The sequence below is a fragment of the Rattus rattus genome, chromosome 3 (genome assembly GCF_011064425.1).
Source record: "Rattus rattus isolate New Zealand chromosome 3, Rrattus_CSIRO_v1, whole genome shotgun sequence".
Taxonomy (NCBI): domain Eukaryota; kingdom Metazoa; phylum Chordata; class Mammalia; order Rodentia; family Muridae; genus Rattus; species Rattus rattus.
In genome coordinates this window covers 163,804,373-163,825,594 of record NC_046156.1, presented here as the reverse complement: position 1 = coordinate 163,825,594, position 21,222 = coordinate 163,804,373, and positions in this window count along the sequence as shown.

The window sequence follows — 21,222 nt, the reverse complement described above, 5'->3', positions numbered from 1 at the left end:
GCTAAGGTTCGATCTCATTGATTCCTCGATGTTTCTATTATCCTATGTTTCTAGCTTGTCCTAGATATGTGGATCCAGACCAATTCCATTTCTCTCCCTCAGTACTCTCTCCCTCTAATCACTCCACATTAGATGCCTCACATTCCTACAAACACACACACACACACACACACACACACACACACACACACACACACACACACACAGAGAGAGAGAGAGAGAGAGAGAGAGAGAGAGAGAGAGAGAGTTCCTTCTTTCCATCCATCCCAGAAATATACACTATTTTATTTACATAGTGAGACTTAAGCATTTCTTTTAGGGTTCTCCTTGCAACTTAGTTTCTTTGGATCTATGTAGCATGATTATCCTGTATTTTATGATTAATATTCATTTATGAATGATGTATCCCATTATTTTCTTTTTGGGTCTGAGATACTTCACTCCAGATGATCTTTTTGTTCAATCCATTTGCCTGTAAATTTCATGATGTCTTTCTTTTTTAATAGCTGAGTAACTCTGATATTCTTATTGAGGTTGAAACTAAGCATATTATTCTTTTATTATGGCTTTATTTGCACAGAACGTTGGGTTTTAGGAATTTTTTATTTTTAATGTAGAATTAAATTTATCCAGGACATGGTAAGGGGAGTTAAGAGGGTTATAGAGACAGAGAGAGAGGAGGAGAGAGAGAGAGAGAGAGAGAGAGCAGAGGAGAGAGAGAGAGAAGAGGAGGCATGAGGTCTGCCATGATTATGAGGAGAGAGAGGAGGAAAGGAATGAGGGGACAAAGCAATAGCAAGAAGGTAAGATCAAGAACAAAATTTATACTTTTATGTAGCACAAATTTACGTGTTTCATCGCTACTCTTTCATTTTATGCATTAAATATGTATGTATTTATTATTACATGGGGTAATACAAAGATCAAATGAATGAGACACATACATGAAATTTATGAAATAAATAAAATACATGTACAATATAATATAATTGTTATATGATAAACATATTTATCTATAATATATCTGGCTTTCATGATGTACTCTTGTCTATAGCATTTCTGATATTTTTAAATTAAATAAGCATTCCAATAATTTTTCCCATTGTGTTTTCATCAAAGAGATGTCATAGCATGGCTTTATGATACAAATGATACATCAGGTAAATATGTCAACTTTCAGCAATATTTTGTATATTTGGAATTACCATTTTATTTGTATCACTTTAATTTGTCTATTTGTGTTTTCTATTATCTCTATAAAGACATTCCAGCTTAGTAGACTATCCATTTGACATACCTTTTTCAGAACTAAAGCATTACTAACTTCATTCCTGTATTCCTGTGAGTTTTCCTGAATTTTTGAATATATCCACATTATATTGAGCACTTTATATAGTATTTATTATTTACTGTGAACAGTCAATGATTCTCATGTTTTACATTCCACATTCGTTCATTTTGTGTGTATGTTTGATGGCATACTTACAATATATGCATTTTGTTATACACTCCAGTAGATGGCCATAAACTCATACACAAACTGTCTATGTTGAGTGGACTCCCTGGACAAAACAAAAACAAAAAAAAGAAAAAGGAAAAGAAAAAGAAAAGAAAAACAAAAAATGTGTAGTTGGGATGAAAAATGGAGGTAAGCATGGAGTTGGGGAGCTAGGGACATGGGTTGATGGAATATATTCTTCCCATGTACAAATTTCTTAAATAATATAAAAGAAGAATTTAACATATGCAAGATACAGAGTACAACGAAGTTGTTGCTGATATCTTTTAGGAGCCCTAATATGCCCAAATATGAATTGATTTTTACAAATGTTATACGTGAGTATTGTATTCATAACATTTTTACCACTGTTTTGTTGCACCTATAACTGAACTTGTTTTAGATATTCCTTCTTAAATTTGTAATTTGTTCTTCAATATTCATTGTTGCACCCATACATATACATAACCTATCCATGTTATGTTGAGTACTTTAAGTTAATGTCTGTCATTTATTTTAAACAGGAAATTAAACCATATTTTACATATTTATATTCATTGTTTTATGTTGATTGTTGAGATACATGTGTCATATGCATTTTGGTATATAGTTCAGTAGCTTGACCTTCTGCCCCCTGACACAGAGACACACATACACATGTATACACACACACCACACACACACACACACACACACACTCACTCACAAAGAAAAACACACATACACACACACACACACACACACAGAGAGAGAGAGAGAGAGAGAGAGAGAGAGAGAGAGAGAGAGAGAGAGAGATTACGTATGGCTTTTATAACCATCCTTAGTTTTTTCCTCATTTCCTTCCCTTTCTATATATTCATCTTATAGTAATCTCCTTTTTCTTTTCTAGGTGAAATTCTCCACCGAATTTTTGTTCTGGATTCCCAGTTAATAAAATCTATCTAGTATCTCCCTCTTTAGAAATTCACCCTTCCTCCCCTATTGTTCCTTTACACCTTCCTGGCTCTTGTGGTTATCCTCTTCATTCTATTCACATGTAAAGATTTATTCCTAACATCTACAAATAAGTGAAAACATGTGTTTTCTTTCATGACTTAATATATTTTCTAGCATATTATTTTTGGTTACTTAATAATAATAATTTATTAGTACCCGACTAGACATCCACTCTCTATGTATCACATTTTTTTCTGCTAAAAATTTGAAGGACATATAGGATGCTTCACACTTATTATTAATAGAATGGCAATAATCATAGCTAACAAATTATTTGTGGAGTATAATGTTGAGTCTTTGGAAACATTCTTTTTTTTATTTCCCTTTTTGATTTTTTTAATCATTTTTTAAAAATTTTGAGATTACAATAGAGTTACATCATTTGACCTTTCCTTTCCTTCCTCCAAACCCATACATATAACCTTCTTTGCATTTTTTCAAATGCATGGTACACACATGTGCGCATATGTGTGATTTCTTGTTCACTGTCAACTCTAATGAACCAGGCATCTCCTCCTTTTTTTTTTAACCAATACTTCTTTTTTTTTATTAACTTGAGTATTTTTTATATACTTTTCGAGTGTTATATCCCTCTCCCCTCCCCTTCCTTATGGGTGTTCCCTCCCCACCCCTCCCCCATTGCCGCCCTCCCCCAACAGTCTAGTTCACTGGGGTTCAGTCTTTGGGACAGGGCTTCCCCCCTTCCACTGGTGCTCTTACTAGGATATTCATTGCTACCTATGAGGTCAGAGTCCAGGGTCAGTCCATGTATAGTCTTTAGGTAGTGGCTTAGTGCCTGGAAGCTCGGGTTGCTTGGCATTGTTGTACATATGGGGTCTCGAGCCCCTTCAAGCTCTTCCAGTTCTTTCTCTGATCTTTGGAAACATTCTAAGAAATGATAAGGCTGAGTTGTATCGCAGATTTACTTTTAGCTCTTTGAGAATTCTTAACACTGATGTCCAGAGAAATAATAACAGTTTTCAAATTCAAGAACTAATAAAGGTTCAACTTTCCCCACTTTATTGTCTGTTGTTTTCTTAATCCTAGCCATTTTGACTGAGGTAAAAAGCAATTTCAATGTGATTTTATTAGTTCCTTCATTATTAAATATATGTAGCTTTTTAAAAATATATTCAACTACATTTTCTTCCTTTTTCTGAGAACTGTGAATCAATTCTCAATACTTAATAAGAAATTTACATTAATTCACTACAACAAGATTCAGAAAGCATCTATGAAGAGGAAATGGAGGCCATATAAAAGCAATGGGATGGGAGAAATTCTAGAGAATGATGTTTTCTAGATATCAGGATACTTCAATCTCATTGTAATAGCAGTTGTGATTCCTTGGACAAGATTTACAAACATCAAGACATTACAAATATCAGAATAGTTAGGCCCGAAGATATTTTTATTCAAACCTTAGTAAGGATATAATTACAATGGAGAGTTACTGGTCGAGGTAGAATATTTTTATTGAGTATTTGTATCCTGATAGGTTGGATTGTCATACTACATGGAACTCAGTTCTAATTCAACTTGTCAGAAATTAAATAAAATATGTTAATTTGGAGTAAGGTGTGGTGATTTTGTACAAGTTATAAGAGACAGATGTACGTTGATTTTGATCACACGTCATATATATATATACATATACTTCAAAAATATAAATAAGATAGAAATAATGGCATTATCATTAGGAGATCTTTTTAACTATTCCATATCTCCCAAATATAAGAAGTTTATAATATTAAATTACTGATATATATATATATATATATATATAATCAATGTCTAATTATCACAATAGGCACTAATTTGAATTCATCAATGAGAAAATCTTATTTGCACTTATTGAGAGGTATACTTACCCTCAGTGTTAAATGTGTTCATTTAATTATGTATTTAAAAATACTATGCAATGAGTTTTGTTATAATTGTATGTGCTATAATATCACAAGGCATTTATAATGTAATGCTATTTATACAAATAAAATGCACATGACTTGTAACTGTATCAAAACATTTTTAAATTATCAAACATGAATAAAGCATGGATTTTTAACGTTGATATTCATTTATCCTTTTATGAAAACTAATCATATCTCTAGGATTGACAAAGAAGCTATATCCATAAGACCATAGCAATACTGAGATATAAGCCAGAGGTAAATAGTAATGATCCAAAGAGAAATACTAACATGGAAGTAATGAATCTCAAGTGGTCCAAACTCTAGACAAAAAATAAATAAATAAAAATTATGACTACAGTGAGAGAGATAATTAGTCTCCCACATGGATGAACCTTCATGTTGGTTCATCTAATTCCAAGCAACAGTCCAGAAATCATATATATATGTGTATATATATACACACACACACACACACACACACACACACACACACACACTCACACACACAAATCAAAGGCACATTCCACAGAATCAACATAGTTCACAGGGGCTCACAGAGACAGAATCAACAATGAGGCAGTCTATATGGGTCTGAGCTTGGGTCTCTGAATACATGCTATGCTTGTGTAGATGGTGGTCTTGTGAGGCTCTTAATAATTAAAGTCTATGACTATTTTGTTTTGTTTTGGTTTTTTTTGGGGGGACCCTTTTCTTCCAATTGGATTGCCTTGTCCAGACTTGATATGAGTATATGTGTTTGCTTTAATTGTACCTGGTTATGCCATACTTTGTTGACATCACAGGGAGGCCTTCTCTTTTCTGATGAAACTAAGAAGGAAAGTATCTGCAGAGAGAAGGGTTAAAGAAGTGATTTAGAAGAGAGGAGGGATTTGGGTATCTGCTTGCACCAAGTGTTGAAAGCCAGTTGCCAGGAGTGCCTACAGAAGTGAGAGCAGAGGTAAGACCAACTTTTCGGTTCCAAGCGACCTGCCTGGTGGACTATGGACACACAAAGGCAGAAATCCTTTGGGAAAGGGCACTTCTGGTTTCTGGATGTACCCAGAACTGAACTGAAATGATCCACCAGCTCCATACAAGCAAATCCCTTGGGGGAGAGAGCTGAACACCCAGCAGTTCAGACAATCCTCAGACTGCAGGAAAGTCCACCACTTATGTCCACTTCTCCGACATACCTGGCCCAAGAGGAAACTGCATAATGCCTGCAGATACAAGAATATGGGAGCCGCCAGTTGCAGAAACCTCTGGGTCCAGCCTGTGCCCAGAACTGAACTGAGCTTTTCACACAGCTCCCTGTACCCAAAATCACATGGGGAAAAGAGCTGTACCCTCAGAAGTGCAGATACTCTTAAGAATGCAGAGGAAACTACCTTTGCCCACATTCCCAATTATAGAGCAAATTGCCTAGTGCCATCTATGTCCCCTGGGCATAAGCCTAGGAGCACCCAGGGGCAGGACCTTGTCAGTTTCTGCCTGCACCAAGAGCTGAAAGCCAGTTGCCAGGAGCACCTACACACCTAAGAGCCGAGCTCTCTTTTCCCATATCCTGCTGAAAGAAAAGAGGTCTATAATAGTGCTGGTACACAGGCCTACAGAGAGATAAAGCTACTATCAGAGACAGCAGGACAAGCTAACACCAGAGACAACCTGATGGCAAGAGGCAAGTACAGGAACCTAAGCAATAGAAACCAAGACTTCTTGGTATTGTAAGAGCCCAGATCTCCCACAAAGCAGATATTGTATATCCAAACACATTGGAAAAGGAAGATTTAGTTTTAAAATAACATTTTATGATGATTGAGGATTTTAAGAAGGACATAAATAAATCCCTTAAGGAAATACAGGACAACACAGGTAAACAGGTAGAAGCCCTCAGAGAGGAAACACAAAAATCCCTTAAAGAATTACAGGAAAAAACAATGAAACAGGTGAAGGAATTGAAAAAAAAGTCCAAGATTTAAAACTGAAAATAGAAACAATGAAGAAAGCACAAAAAGAGACAACTCTGGAGACAGAAAGCCTAGGAAAGAGATTAGGCGTCATGGATGCAAGCATCACCAATAGAATACAAGAGATAGAAGAGAGAATATCAGGGACTTAAGATACCACAGAAAACATTCACACAACCATCAAAGTTGTAATAAAATGCAAAAAAACTTTTAGCCCAAAAAATCCTGGAAATCGAGGATAAAATGAGAAAATCAAACCTTGGAATAATAGGTATAGAAGAGAGTGAATACTCCCGACTCAAAGGGCCAGTAAATATCTTCAACAAAACTATAGAAGAAAACTTCCCCAACCTAAAGAAAGAGATGCCCATAAACATACAAGAAGCCTACAGAATTCCAAAAAGATTGGACCAGAAAAGAAATTCCTCCCATCATATAATATTCAAAACACCAAATGCAGAAAACAAAGTAAGAATATTAAAAGCACTAACAAAAGTCAAGTAACATATAAAGGCAGACCTATAAGAATTACACCAGACTTCTTGCCAGAGACCATAAAAGCCAGAAGATCCTGGGCAGATGTCATATACACCATAAAAGAACAGAAATGTCAGCCCAGGATACTATATCCAGCAAAACTCTCAATTAACATAGATGGAGAACCAAGATATTCCTTGAGAACACCAAATTTACACAATATCTTTCTAAAATCCAGCCCTACAAAGGATAATAGATGGAAAACTCCAACACAAGGAGGGAAACTATGCTTTAAAAAAGCACGAGACTAATCTACTTGAGAGGAAACCAAAGGAAGAGAGACACAAAAACATAATTCCATCTCTAACAATGAAAATAACAGGAATCAGCAATCACTATTCCTTGATATCTATCAATATCAATGAACTCAATTCCTCAACCAAAAAAGAAGACATAAACTAACAGATTGGATATGCATTTTGCTGCATACAGGAAACATACCTCAGATAAAAAGACAGACACTACCTTAGAGTAAATGGCTGAAAAACAACTTTCAAGCAAATGGCCTGAAGAAAAAATCTGGAGTAGCCATCCTAATATTGAAAAATAAATTGACATTCAAATAAATGTCATCCAAACAGGTAAAGAAGGATACTTCATGTTCATCAAATGAAAAATCCACCAAGATGAATTCTCAATACTAAATATCTTTGCTGCAAATGTAAGGGCACCTACCTTCATAAATGAGACCTTACCACAGCTCAAATCACACATTGAACCTCACACAATAATATTAGGAGATTTCAGCACCCCACTCTCATCAATGGACAGATCATAAAAACAGAAATTAAACAGAGACGTAGAAAAACTAACAGAAGTTATGAAGAAAATGGACTTAACAGATATTTATAGAACATTTTATCCTAAAGCTGAAGGATACACTGTCTTCTAAGCATGTCATGTTATTTACTCTGAAATTGACCATATAATCAGTCACAAAACAGCCCTCTACAGATACAGGAAGATAGAAATAATCCCAGGCATCCTATCAGATCACCACAGATTGAGGCTGGTTTTCAATAACACCAAAAACAACAGAAAGCCCACATATACATGGAAGTTGAACAACACTCTATTCAATGATAACTTGGTCAAGGATGGAATGAAGAAAGAAGTTAAAGACTTCTTAGAATTTAATGAAAACAAAGGCAAAGAATATGCAAACATATGGGACACAATGAAAGCAGTGCTAGAGGAAAACTCATAGCTCTGAGTGCCTGCAGCAAACCTAAAAGCTCCTGCACAAAAAGAAGCAAATCCATGCAGAAGGAGTAGAAGGCAGGAAATAATCAAATTGAGAGCTAAAAACAACCAATTAGAAACAAAAACAACAATACAAAGAATCATAAAACCAACAGCTGTTACTTTGAGAAAATCAACAAGATAGGTAAAACCTTACCCAGACTAACCAGAGGGCACAGAGAGTGTGTCCATATTAACAAAATCAGAAATGAAAATGGAGACATAACAACAGAATTGAGGAAATTAAAAAAAAAACAAAACACCAGATCCTACTACAAAAACCTATATTCAACAAAACTGGAAAATCTGGAGGAAATGGACAATTTTATAGACAAATACCAAAGTTAAATCAGGAACAGATAAACCATTTAAACAAACCTATAAATCTTAAAGTAATAGAAGCAGTTATGAAAAGTATCCCAGAAAAAGTGCCCAGGATCAGATGGGTTTAATACATAATTCTGTCATCCTTTCATAGCAGAACTCATACAAATACTGTCCAAACTATTCCACAAAATACAGACAGAGCACTACTAAATTCTTTCTATGAAGCCACAATTATGCTTATACCTAAACCATACAAAGACTTAACAAAGAAAGAGGACTGCAGACCAATTTCCCTTATGAATATTGACACAAAAATACTCAAAAAAATTCTCACAAACAGAATCCAAGAACACAACAAAATGATCATCCATCATGATCAAGTAGGCTTCATTTCAGGGATGGAGGGATGGTTCAAAATGCTGAATCAATCAAATTAATCCATTATACAAACAAAGTAAAAAAAAACATAATTTCATTAATTGCAGAGAAAACATCTGATAAATTCAACACCCCTTCATGATAAAAGCCCTGGAATGATCAGCACTAATCCCAGTACTATCAGGGACTAGACAAGGCTGCCCATTTTCTCCCTACTTATTCAATATAGTACTTGAAGTCCTAGCCAGAGCAATCAGACAATGAAAGCTGGTCAAAGGGATACAAATTGGAAAGGAAGAAGTCAAAATATCACTATTTGAAGATGATATGATAGTATACTTAAGTCAACTGAAAAGCTCCACCAGAGAACTACTAAGCCTGATAACCTACTTCAGGCTGAGAAAGAAATTATGGAAATGACACCCTTCATAATAGTCCCAAATAATATGATATACCTTGGTAAGACTTTAACCAAGCAAGTGAAAGTCTGTATGACAAGAACATCAAGTCTCTGAAGCAAGAAATTGGAGAAGATCTCAGAAGATGGAAAGACATCCCATTATAATTGATTGGTAATATTAATATACTAAAAATTGCCAATTTGCCAAAAGCAATCTACAGATTCAATGCAATCCTGATCAAAATTCCAACTCAATTCTTCATAGAGTTAGAAAGAGCAATTTACAAATTCATTTGGAATAACAAAAAAAAAATAGTATAGTGAAATCTATACTGAAAAATAAAAGAACTTCTGAGGAAATCAGCATCCCTGACCTCAACCAGTATTACAGAGCAATAGTGATATGTTATTGTAACTGTATGGTAATGGCACAGAGACAGGCAGGTGGATCAGTGGGAAGAAATAGAATACCCAGAATTAAACCCACACCAATGGTCACTTGATCTTTGACAAAGGAGCTAAAACTATCCAATGGAAAAAAGGGAAGCATTTTCAATAAATGGTACTGGTTCAACTGGAGGTCAGCATGTAGAAGCATGCAAATAGATACATTTTTATGGCCCTGTACGAATCTTAAATCCAAGTGGATCAAGGACCTCTACATCAAACCAGATACATTTAGAAGAAAAATTGGAGAAGAATCTAGATCACATGGGCATTGGGGATAATTTCCTGAACACAACACCAATGCCTTATGCTTTTTGATCAAAAATCAACAAATGCGACTTCATCAAAGTGCAAAGCTTCTGTAGGGCAAAGGACACTGTCATTAGGACAAAACAGCAACCAACACATTGGTAAAAGATCTTTACCAATCCTACATACAATAGAGGGCTAATATCCAAAATAAAGAACTCAAGAGGTTAGAATCCAGAAAGCCAAATAACCATATTAAAAATGAGGAACTGAGCTAAAGGAAGAATTCTCAGCTGAGGATTACGGAATGGCTGAGAAGTCCTTAAAGAAATTCTCAACATCCTTAGTGATCAGGAAAATGCAAATATCCAGGAAACTGGGAAAGAGAATAACATTTGAAATTAAAAAAAAAAAATCTAACTTAAAATAAAATGAAGAGAGGATGTCTTGGAAACTACAGGAGATATAATAATATTTGTAATAATAATAATGACTATAATAATGATAATAATTTCACAAAACTAGCTTTATTCATTTACTCAATGCTAAGATCAATAGTATAATTAACTGTAATAAATTGTAAATAAACTGTAATTATTTATAAATAAATGCAAATAAATTAATAAGTATTATATGCCTTAAATCCAAAATTCAAATATAATACTAAGAGTTACAGAATACCTGATCAATTAGTTATAAGTGGCAATTAGAAATATAATCATAAAGTTACAAAAGCAAAATACTGCATTAATTTCTTCCTATCTTTGAAGTGATTCTTTCACACAATATTGTTGACAGTTATTTGCTATTCATAAACACATACACAGATATATAAACATTACATGCATGTACATAAATAGACATGTACACACATAACAGAAATATACATCAATTATATAATTTCTGATTTGAATATTTTTAAGAGAGCAAATCAAAATTAATTGTCTTGTTTTTAATGTATAAGCAGAGCAAAATTTGGTACTATAGAGAAAATTACAAAACAATCTTACCCTTTATCTCTGCTCTTAGCTCTGTCATCTGTATTGCACCAATTAAGTTAAAGTGATTCTCTTCACTATGATCCATATCAGATTCTTTTCTCATAATTGAAGACTTAAAGCAGGGCCTTATACTTGCTAGGCATGGGCTCTAGCAAAATCCTAAATCCCCAACCTCTACAACAGGATTGTTACTAGACAGAGATACTTAAATCTGTTCATCAGATTTATCATTAAACTGTTTTCGTCTGTTTCCCTCCTGAAGCATGAGACAAGGGATATATTTCTGTAGAATCTATACAAAGTTGTCAAGAAAGTCACTCAACTGCAACTCTTCGCCTAATAATAGACTCTGTCATTTGTGAGCTCCTGTTTTCTGGCACCACTGAAATGTTTTCACTTGAACCATTATGGTGCAAGTTGAAGCATGGGGATAAATCTGCCACTGTGTTCCACACAGGATGACAGATCATCTGAAGGAGAGCAGGTCTCTAGGAAAGCAGAAAGTTCTCACTACCTCCTTTTCTCACCCTATGTAAATGCAGGCCTGAGTACAATGAAATGCTGCCTTCTTACAGTGTTATTTATGGGACAGTGTTAGTTGACAGAATTTTTCACTCAAGATTTGACAATTCCTCCTACCATGTAGTTGCTGTACTGAGCACTTTCTTCTCTTGGAACTGCTGTCACTAAAGGAGAGTTTGTTTCTTTCGTGCTGATTCATTATTTTACCATGTGTGCCCCTGACATTTCTTTGCAGTTTTGTACTCATCTTGGCTCTCAGTCTTCATGCCATGTCTATGGATCTGGATTACTATCTCCCTGTGAAGGGTAGACACCCTGCGACAGAGCTTAAAGTTTCTTTAGTGATAATTCTATGCTTCTGTGCCTCCTTACCTGCAAAACCAGGAAGTTCCAGTGGCCTACAATGTATCCAGTGACTGATTACACACCATAGGTATGGCACTGCTTCATCTCCAGGATTTTTTTTTCACTGAAACAAAATTACGTCCAACTGTTAAGTATAGTTTAGGTGTTCTTTTATTTTTTTAATTATCTTTTATCTTTTTTGATTTCATCAAATCATCAGGTCATTATCCCCTTTCAGGTACACCCTCCAACAGTTCCTCATCCCATTCCTCCTACCCTGCCTCTATTCTTTTAAATGACAATATGAAATAATGGAATATATTCACAATGGTATTTATCACTTCAGAAGGCCCCATTTGTTACCTTTGGACTTCATAATCCAAAAGTAGACACTTATGCTGAATTGCATTTGATTTTTATCTCTTGATATTCTTTTGGATTTTAAGCTCATCATTATACAAAATTTAAATTCATTGAGATGAAATTATTCTTTATTTTGAATCTGTTATTCTCAGTCATTTATTTTTCATCAGAACTCATCCATATTTGTGAATGTAGCTGCCACCTATTCCACTGTGACAGATATTTGGGAAATTTTCAGTGATTTGAGATTTTGAACATGGTTTTAAGAAAAATCTGATTCTGTAACTTCAAGCATATGTCCAAGATTGTCTATGAGATACAGCAACTTGTGAGATTGCTAATCATAAAATATTAACTGGTCAGTGGTATTAAATAAAGTAGAATCTTATCCAATGCCATTTTTTCACCATATTACATGGCAGGTAGTTAGTGCTTTCTTGATTTGTAGACATTGATGGGAGAAAGAACAGTTTTGGAGTATTCACTTTAAAGCCAACCACAAGCAAAAGTTTGAAGTTAAAAGAGGCCATATGTGAATGCAAATAGACCCAAAGACAGCAAGGCCATTTTTGATATTTTTGTATGAAGTCATGGTTGTGTAGCCATTGGAAAACAATGCCACACAAGTCTTTGTAATCACAAGGAACTGTGATGTTTTTCAAATACAAATATTAAGAAGTCTAAAAGGAATTTTAAATTTTAAAATTCAATTTAGAAACTTATTGAGGAAATATATACTGTGATCAAATATAGTAAAACATAAGCTTTGGTGATGAATACACCATCCTTTAACAAAAGCTGAACTATTACATTTTATGTTTCTTTAGTATAGGGGAAGAAAGGTCAATATCTTTCAGATAAAAATTGTGTGTCTATGTCTGCTGTCTAAAAAGTAATATTGCCCCTGCACACAAGCTAAATTAATATAAACAACAAATAACCAAACCCACTTCTACTGGAAAAACATATACAAAAATAATGCCACATCCAGTTACCCCTGTGCCAGTAGCTGACCTGGTCCCACAACACTCTACACAGATCCCCTAGGGAGAGAGCAGGACTCACAGAATTGCAGACAATCCTAAGAGCACAGGGGAGTCCACCATTCCCCTCACATTTCTGGTCCAAGAAGAACTCTCCTGGAGCCCTCTGGATACAGGAACTGAGGAGCAATCAGGGAGAGAACCCTTGAGGCTTCCACCTGTGCCCAAATTTGATCCTGTGACACAGCTCTCCTTACCCCGATCCTACTGGAAGAAAGCCAGTCTCCAAGAGTGCTGACACACAGGATTTCAGGAGGGTCAAGCTACTGCTGGAGGTAACACCAGATATAACCAAATGGCAAGAGGCAAGTGAAGGAACCTAAGCAACAGAAACCAAGACTACTTGGCATCATCAGAAACTATGTCTCTCACCAAAGCAAGTACTAGATATGCCAACAAATCAGAAAAATCTGATTTAGATTAACAAACACATCTCATGATGATGATAGAGGACTTTAAGAAGGACACAAATAATTCCCTTAAAGAAATACAGAACAACACAAATATACAAGTAGAATCCCTTAAAGAAGAAACACAAAAATTGCTTGATGAATTATAGAAAACACAAACGGTTGAAAGAAAATCAAAATCCGGGATCAAAAAATGGAAATAGAAACAATAAAGTAACCACAACAGAATACAACGCCGGAGATAGAAAATCTAGGATAGAGATCAGGAGACATAGATGCAAGCATCACCAAGAGAATGCAAGAGATAGAAGAGAGGGGCAGGAGATACCATAGAAAATATTGACACAACCATCACAGAAAATGCAAAATGGTAAAACGTCCTAACCCAAAACATCCTGGAAATCAAGGACACAATGATAAGATCAAACCTAAGGATAATAGGTATACAAGAGAGTGAAGATTCCCAGCAATAAGAAGAAAATGTCAAGTAACATATAAAGTCACACCTATCAAATTACATCAGACTTCCACCAGAGATTAGGAAAACCAGAAGATCCTGGGCATACATTATACAGACCCAAAGAGAACACAAATGCCAGCCAAGGCTACTATATCCAGCAAAACTCTCAAGTAACATAGATGAAGATACCAAGACATTTCATGACCAAACCAAATTACAACAAATTTTTCAACAAATCCAGTCCTACAAAGGAAAATAGATGGAAAACTTCAACATAAGAATGGAAACTACATCCTAGAAAAAGCAAGAAAGTAGTCTTGCAACAAACCCAAAAGAAGAAAGCCACACAAATATAATTCCAACTTTAACAATAAAAATAAAAGGAAGCAGTAAACACTTTTCCTTAATATCTCTTAATATCAATGTACTCAATTCCCCAATAAAAAAGATATGGACTTACTGACTGGATAGGTAAACAGGACCCAGCATTTTGCTGCATACAGCAAATATATCTCAGTGAAAAAGATAAACACTACCTAAAAGAAAAAGAAACAATTTTCAAAGCAAATGGTCTGAAGAAACAAGCTGGAGTACCAATTCTAATATCAAATAGAAATGACTTTCAATCAAAAGCTATCAAAAAAAAAGGACACTTCATATTCATCAAAGCAAAAATTCCACCAAGATACACTCCCAATCCTGATCTTTTTATGCTCCAAATGCAAGGGCACCTACATACCTACATTCTATAAAAAAAAAAAAGAAAAAAAAAAGAAAAACAAAACCTTACTAAAGCTTAAAGCACACATTGTACTCACAATAGTAGTAGGAGACTTCAACACCCCACTCTCATTAATGGACAGATCATGGAACAGAAACTAAACAAAGACACAGGGAAACTAACAGAAATTATTAACCAAATGGATTTAACAGATATTTATATAATATTCCATCCTTTATTCAAAGAATATACCTTCTCAGAACTTCATGGTACATTCTTCAAAAGTGACCATATAATCGGTCACAAAACAGTCCTGAACAGATACAAGAAGGTTGAAATAATCCCACGCACCCTATCAGATAAACATGAACTAAGGCTGGTCTTCAATTACAACAAAAAATGATGGAAAAACCCACATAAACATGGAAGCTGAACAATGCTCTTCTCACTGATACCTTGGTTAAGGGAAAGAATAAAGAATGTTATTCTTAAAATTTAATGAAAATTAAGACACAACATACTCAAATTTGGGGACAAATGAAAGCATTGTTAAGAGGAAAACTCATACCTCTGAGTGCCTCCAAAATGGAGCTGGAGAGAGCATACATTAGCAGCCTGATAGCACACCTAAAAGCTCTAAAGCAAAAGGAAGCAAATACACTCAAAAGGAGTTAAAGGCAGAAAATAATCAAACTCGGGGCTGAAATCAGCCAAGTAGAAACAAAAAGAACAATACAAAAGATCAACAAAACCAGCAGCTGGTACTTTGAGAAAATCAACAAGATAGATAAATCTTTAGCCAGACTGACCAGAGGGCACAGAGAGAATATCCAAATTAACAAAATCAGAAATGAAAAGGGAGACATAACAACAGAACTGACTGAGAAAATTAAAAAAAAAATCAACAGATCCTAGTACAGAAGTCTACACTCAACAAAATTGGAAAATCTGGATGAAATGGACAATTTTCTAGACAAATATCAGGTACCAAAGTTAAATCAGGAACAGATAAACCATCTAAACAGTCCCATAACTCTTAAAGAAATAGAAGCAATTATTAAAAGTCTTCCAACCTAAAAAATCCCAGGACTACATGGGTTTAGTACAGAATTATACCAGATCTTCATGCAAAACCTAATACCAATAATCTCCAAAGGATTCCGCAAAATAAAAACAGAAGGGAAACTAGTTAATTCTATGAATCTACCATTACACTACTAAACCACAAAACACCAATAAAGAAAGAGAACTACAGAACCATTTCCCTTCTGAATATCGATGAGAAAATACCCAATAAATTACTTGCAAAATCCAAGAACACATCAAAGCGATCATCCATCATGATCAGTTAGGTTTCATCCCAGAGATGCAGGGATGGTTCAATATACTGAAATCTATCAAAGTAATCCACTATATAAACAAACTCAAAGAAAAACAATATAAAAACAAAAACACATGACAGTCTCATTAGATGCTGAGAAAACATTTGACAAAATTCATTACCCCTTCTTGTTAAAAGTCAGCATTTCAAGGCCCATAACTAAACATAGTAAAAGCAATATACATCAAACAATAGCCAACATCACACTAAATGGAAAAAAAAACTTGAAACAAACCCACTAAAATCAGGGACCAGACAAGGCTGCCCACTCTCTCCCTTCCTACTCAATATAGTACTCAAAGTCCAAATCAGAGCAATCAGACAACGAAAGGAGGTCAAAGGGATACAAATCACAAAAGAAGAAGTCAAAATATCACTATTTGCAGATGATATAATAGAATGTTTATTAGACCACAAAAGTTCCACCAGAGAACTCCTAAACCTGATAAACAAGTAAACAACTTCAGCAAACTGTCTGGATGTAAAATTAACTCCAACAAATACATAGCCTTCCTTTACTCAAAGGCAAACAGGATGAGGAAGATATTCGGGAAATGACACCCTTCACAGTATTCAAAAACAATATAAATTACCTAGGAGTGACTCTAACAAAGCAAGTTAAAGATATCTATGATAAGAACTTCAAGTCTCTGAGGAAAGAAATTGAGGAAGATCTCAGAAGATGGGAAGACCTCCCATGATCATGGTTTGGCAGGATTAATATTGTAAAAAGGTCCATCTTGCCAAAAGCAATCTACAAATTCAGTGCAATCCCCATCAAAATTCCAATTCAATTCTTCATAGTTAGAAAGAGCAATTTGCAAATTCATTTGGAATAACAAAATCCCAGGATAGTGAAAACTATCCTCAACAACACAAGAAGTTCTGGGGGAATCACCATCATTGGCCTCAAGCTGTATTACAGAGCAGTAGTGATAAAAAAAATTGTGTGGTATTGAAACAGGGACTGGCAGATAGATCAATGGAATAGAATCAAAGACCCAGAAATGAACCCACACACCTATGGTCACTTTATCTTTGACAAAGGAGCTAAAACCATCCAATGGAAAAAAAGGTAGCATTTTCAACAAATGGGGATGGTTCAATTGGTGGTCAGTCTATAGAAGAATGTAAATCGATTCATTCTTATCACCCTATACACAGCTCAAGTCAAAGTAGATCAGGGACCTCTATATAAAACCAGCTACACTCAAACTAATAGAAGAAAAAGTGGGGAAGACACAAAAACACATGGGCACTGGGGAAATTTTCCTCAACAGGAACATAAGATGACTTATGCTCTAAGATCAAGAATCGACAAATGGGACCTCATAAAACTTTAAAGCTTTTGTAAAGAAAAGGACACTGTCATTAGGACAAAACAGCAACTCACAGATTGTGAAAGTATCTTTACCAATCATACTTCTAAGAGAGGGCTATTATCTAACTTATAGAAAGAACACAAAAAGTTAGACTCCAGAGAGTTAAATAACCCTATCATAAAATGGGTTACTTAGGTAAATGAAGAATTCTCAGCTGAGGAATATAGACTGGCTGGGAAGTACGTAAAGAAATGCACAACATCCTTAATTAACAGGGAAATTCAAATCAAAACAGCCCTGAGATTCTGTTTCACACCAGTCAGAACTGCTGAAAATCTCAGGAGACAACAGATAGTGGCAAGGATGTGGAGAAAGAGGTACACTCCTGCATTGTTTGTGGCATTGCAAGGTGGTTCAACCACTCTTGAAATTAATCTGGAGGTTTCTTAGAAAATTGGACATAGTCCTGCCTGAAGACCCTGGTATACCACTCCTATGCATATACACAAGTGATGCTATAACATACAACAAAGACACATATTCCACTGTGTTTATAACTGCCTTATTTATAATAGCCAGAAGCTGGAAAGAACCCAGATGTCCTACAAAAAAAAATGGATTCAATGATTTCATGAAATTCATAGGAAGTGGGTGGAACTAGAAAATATCATCCTGAGTGAGGTAAAACAGTCACAAAAAACACACATGGTACATACTCACTGAAAAGTGGATATTAGCCCAAAAGCTCAGATTCCCCAAGATCCAATCCATAGACCACATGAAATTCAAAAATAGGACAATCTATGTGCAGATGCTTCAGTCCTGCTTAAAAGGGGGAACAAAAATATTCATAGGAGGAGTTATGGAGCAGAGATTGAAGGAACAGCCATTCAGTGACTGCCCCCCCCACAGTGGATCCAGCCCATATACATATAGCCCACAACCCAGACAGTATTTCTGATTCCAAGAAGTACATCCTGACAGGAGCCTCAAATAGTTGTTTCCTGAGAGGCTCTGCCAGAGCATGACAAGTACAGGAGCGAATGATACCATGCAACCATTGAACTGAGAATGGGGTTCCCATTTTATTTGTTAGAGAAAGGATTGAAGGAACTGAAGGGGCTTGGAACCCGATAACAAAAACAATACTAAACAACCTGAGTTACTGGGGACTAAAACACCATCTAAAGAGTACACATGGACAGACCCATGGCTCCAGCTGCATATGTAGCAGAGGATGGCTTTGTTGGGCATCCATCGAAGAAGAAGCCCTTGGTGCTGCCAATGTTCAAAACTCCAATATAAGGGAATGTCAGGGCAGCAATGCTGAAAGGGGTAGATGGATAGGTGGGGGAACACCATCATAGAAGAAGGGGGAGGGAGAATGGGATAGCACCCTATGGGGGAAAGGGGATAAATAACACAGAATGCTAAAGGGGACTCTTGAATCTCACTGAAAAGGGAAAATAGATTAGGCACTAGAGATGAATGGAGTGAGTGGAATGGATAAGGAAGAGGGTGTAGGAACAGAAAGCATGGGGTCAAGAGAAAATATTAGGAGAAGCAACCTGACTGGGGAGGAGGATCTCTGGTACAACTTACTTATGACAATGGAAAATCCCAGGAAACTATGAGGGTGACTCCAGGTAAGACACATGGCAGCCGGGGGTATGGCCATCTTCTGTAACCAGGCAAGGCTGGAAGCCACAAAACTTTAAATACCCCAGGATAAAAGATGGAGCAGAATTTGAGGGAAAGGCCAAACAATGACTGTTCCAGCTTGAGACCCATGTCATGAGAGGGAGCCTATCATTGACACTATTAATGATATTCTGCTATAGTTTTAGACAGGAGCCTTGCATACCTGTCATCAGAGAGGCTTCACTCAGTCGCTGATGAAAACCTATGTAGATACCCACAGCCCAACAACAAGTGGAACTTGAGGAATCCTGTGTAAGTGGGATGGATTGAAACAGCCCAGGGCATCAAGGGCACCACAAGACCTACAGAATCAACTAACCTGGATACACAGTGAATAACAGAGACAAGACTGCCAACTTTAGAGCATGCATATGACTAATATCAAACCATAAGTTAGAATGTTTCATGTTTGGTTTCTGTGTGTAGATTAGTTCCATCCCTTTTGATACAAAGATCATGATGGCACTATTTTTAAAGGCTGAGCAATAATCTATTATGTAGATGTACCACATTTTCTTTATCAATTCTTTGGTTGATGGTCATCTAGGTTGTTTCCAGTTCCTGTCTATTAGGAATAAAGTTGCTGATTACTTGTTAAAGATTACCCCAGCCTCTGCTCCAACTGTGTCCCTGCATTTCTTTTAGGAAAGACAAATTTTGTTGCAAGTTTTATTGGTGTGTTTTTGTTCTTATTCCTCCACTGGGGTTTCTGCCTGGCTACAGGTAGCCTCCTCAGGTCCATATCCCTATTGCTATGCATTTCAGAATAGCTCACCCACATTGACTGCTGGGAGCCTTCCCCATATTAACCCCATCTGCCCATCTCCGACAGCTGCAGATTTCTATTCATTCTCTTGGCTCTCTGGCCCTCTTTCCTGTCTCTCCACATACCTGACCTGACCACCCCCTTTACCCTCTCCCATCTAGTTCACTCCCTCCATCTGCCTCCCTTGACTATTTTATTCCCCCATATAAGTGAAATTCACACATTTTAGCTTGGGTTTTTCTTTTTGTTTAGCTTATTTGGGCCTGTGGATTTTATCACAGTTATCCTGAAATTTATGGGTAATAAATAAGTACATACCATGCTTGTCCTTTAGGGTCTGGGTTACCTCATTCAAGATGCTGAACATAAGTGAGCAAGTATCCTTGTGGGAAGCTTGAGAATATTTTTGGTCGCATTTATTAATTGTTGATCTTACTGCCTGAGTTATCTATGTTCTGTTCAGGAAGTTGTCTCCTGTACCAAAGCATTCAAGGCTATTTCTAACATTTTCGTCTATCAGATTGAGTGTATCTGGTCTATCCAGTTTTCAGTTGAGGTCTTTGATATATTTTTACTTGAGTTTCTGCAGGGCAGTAAATTGTATCTATTTTTCTTGTTCTACATGTTTATCCAGTTATATGAACATGATTTGTTGAGGGTTTTTCTTTTTTTGCCTATTCTTTCTCCTTTTTGTACTGTGTAGTTGTGCCTTTGTCGTGTCTGTAGATACATACATTTACTTCTGGGTTTTTGATTCAACTCCATTGATCAACCTGTCTATGTTTAAGGTAGTACTATGGGTTTTTTTTTTATTAATCTAGCTCCATTTTACAGCTTAAAATTAGGTATGTTGATACCTCCAGAAGTTTATTTACTTTATGGTATTGTTTTAGCTACACTGTTTTTTTTCTTTTTTTTTTAATTGTTTCCCTTTTTTTCATATGAATTTGAGTATCATTTTTTTCTTAAACTTCTTAAATAGTTGTGTTGAAATTTTGATGAGAATTGCATTGAATCTGTAGATTTTTCTTTGTAAGATAGCAAGATTTACTGCTAATTCAACAAATTCACGAGCATAGAAAATCTTTCTATCTTCAGATTTTTTTTATTTTTTTTCTTCAAGGAATGTCTTGTCATGTAGTCTTATTACTTTCTTGGTTAAAGTTACACAAAGATATTTTTATTTCATTTGTGACTTTTGTGAAGGATTTTGTTTTTAATTATTTTTCTTAG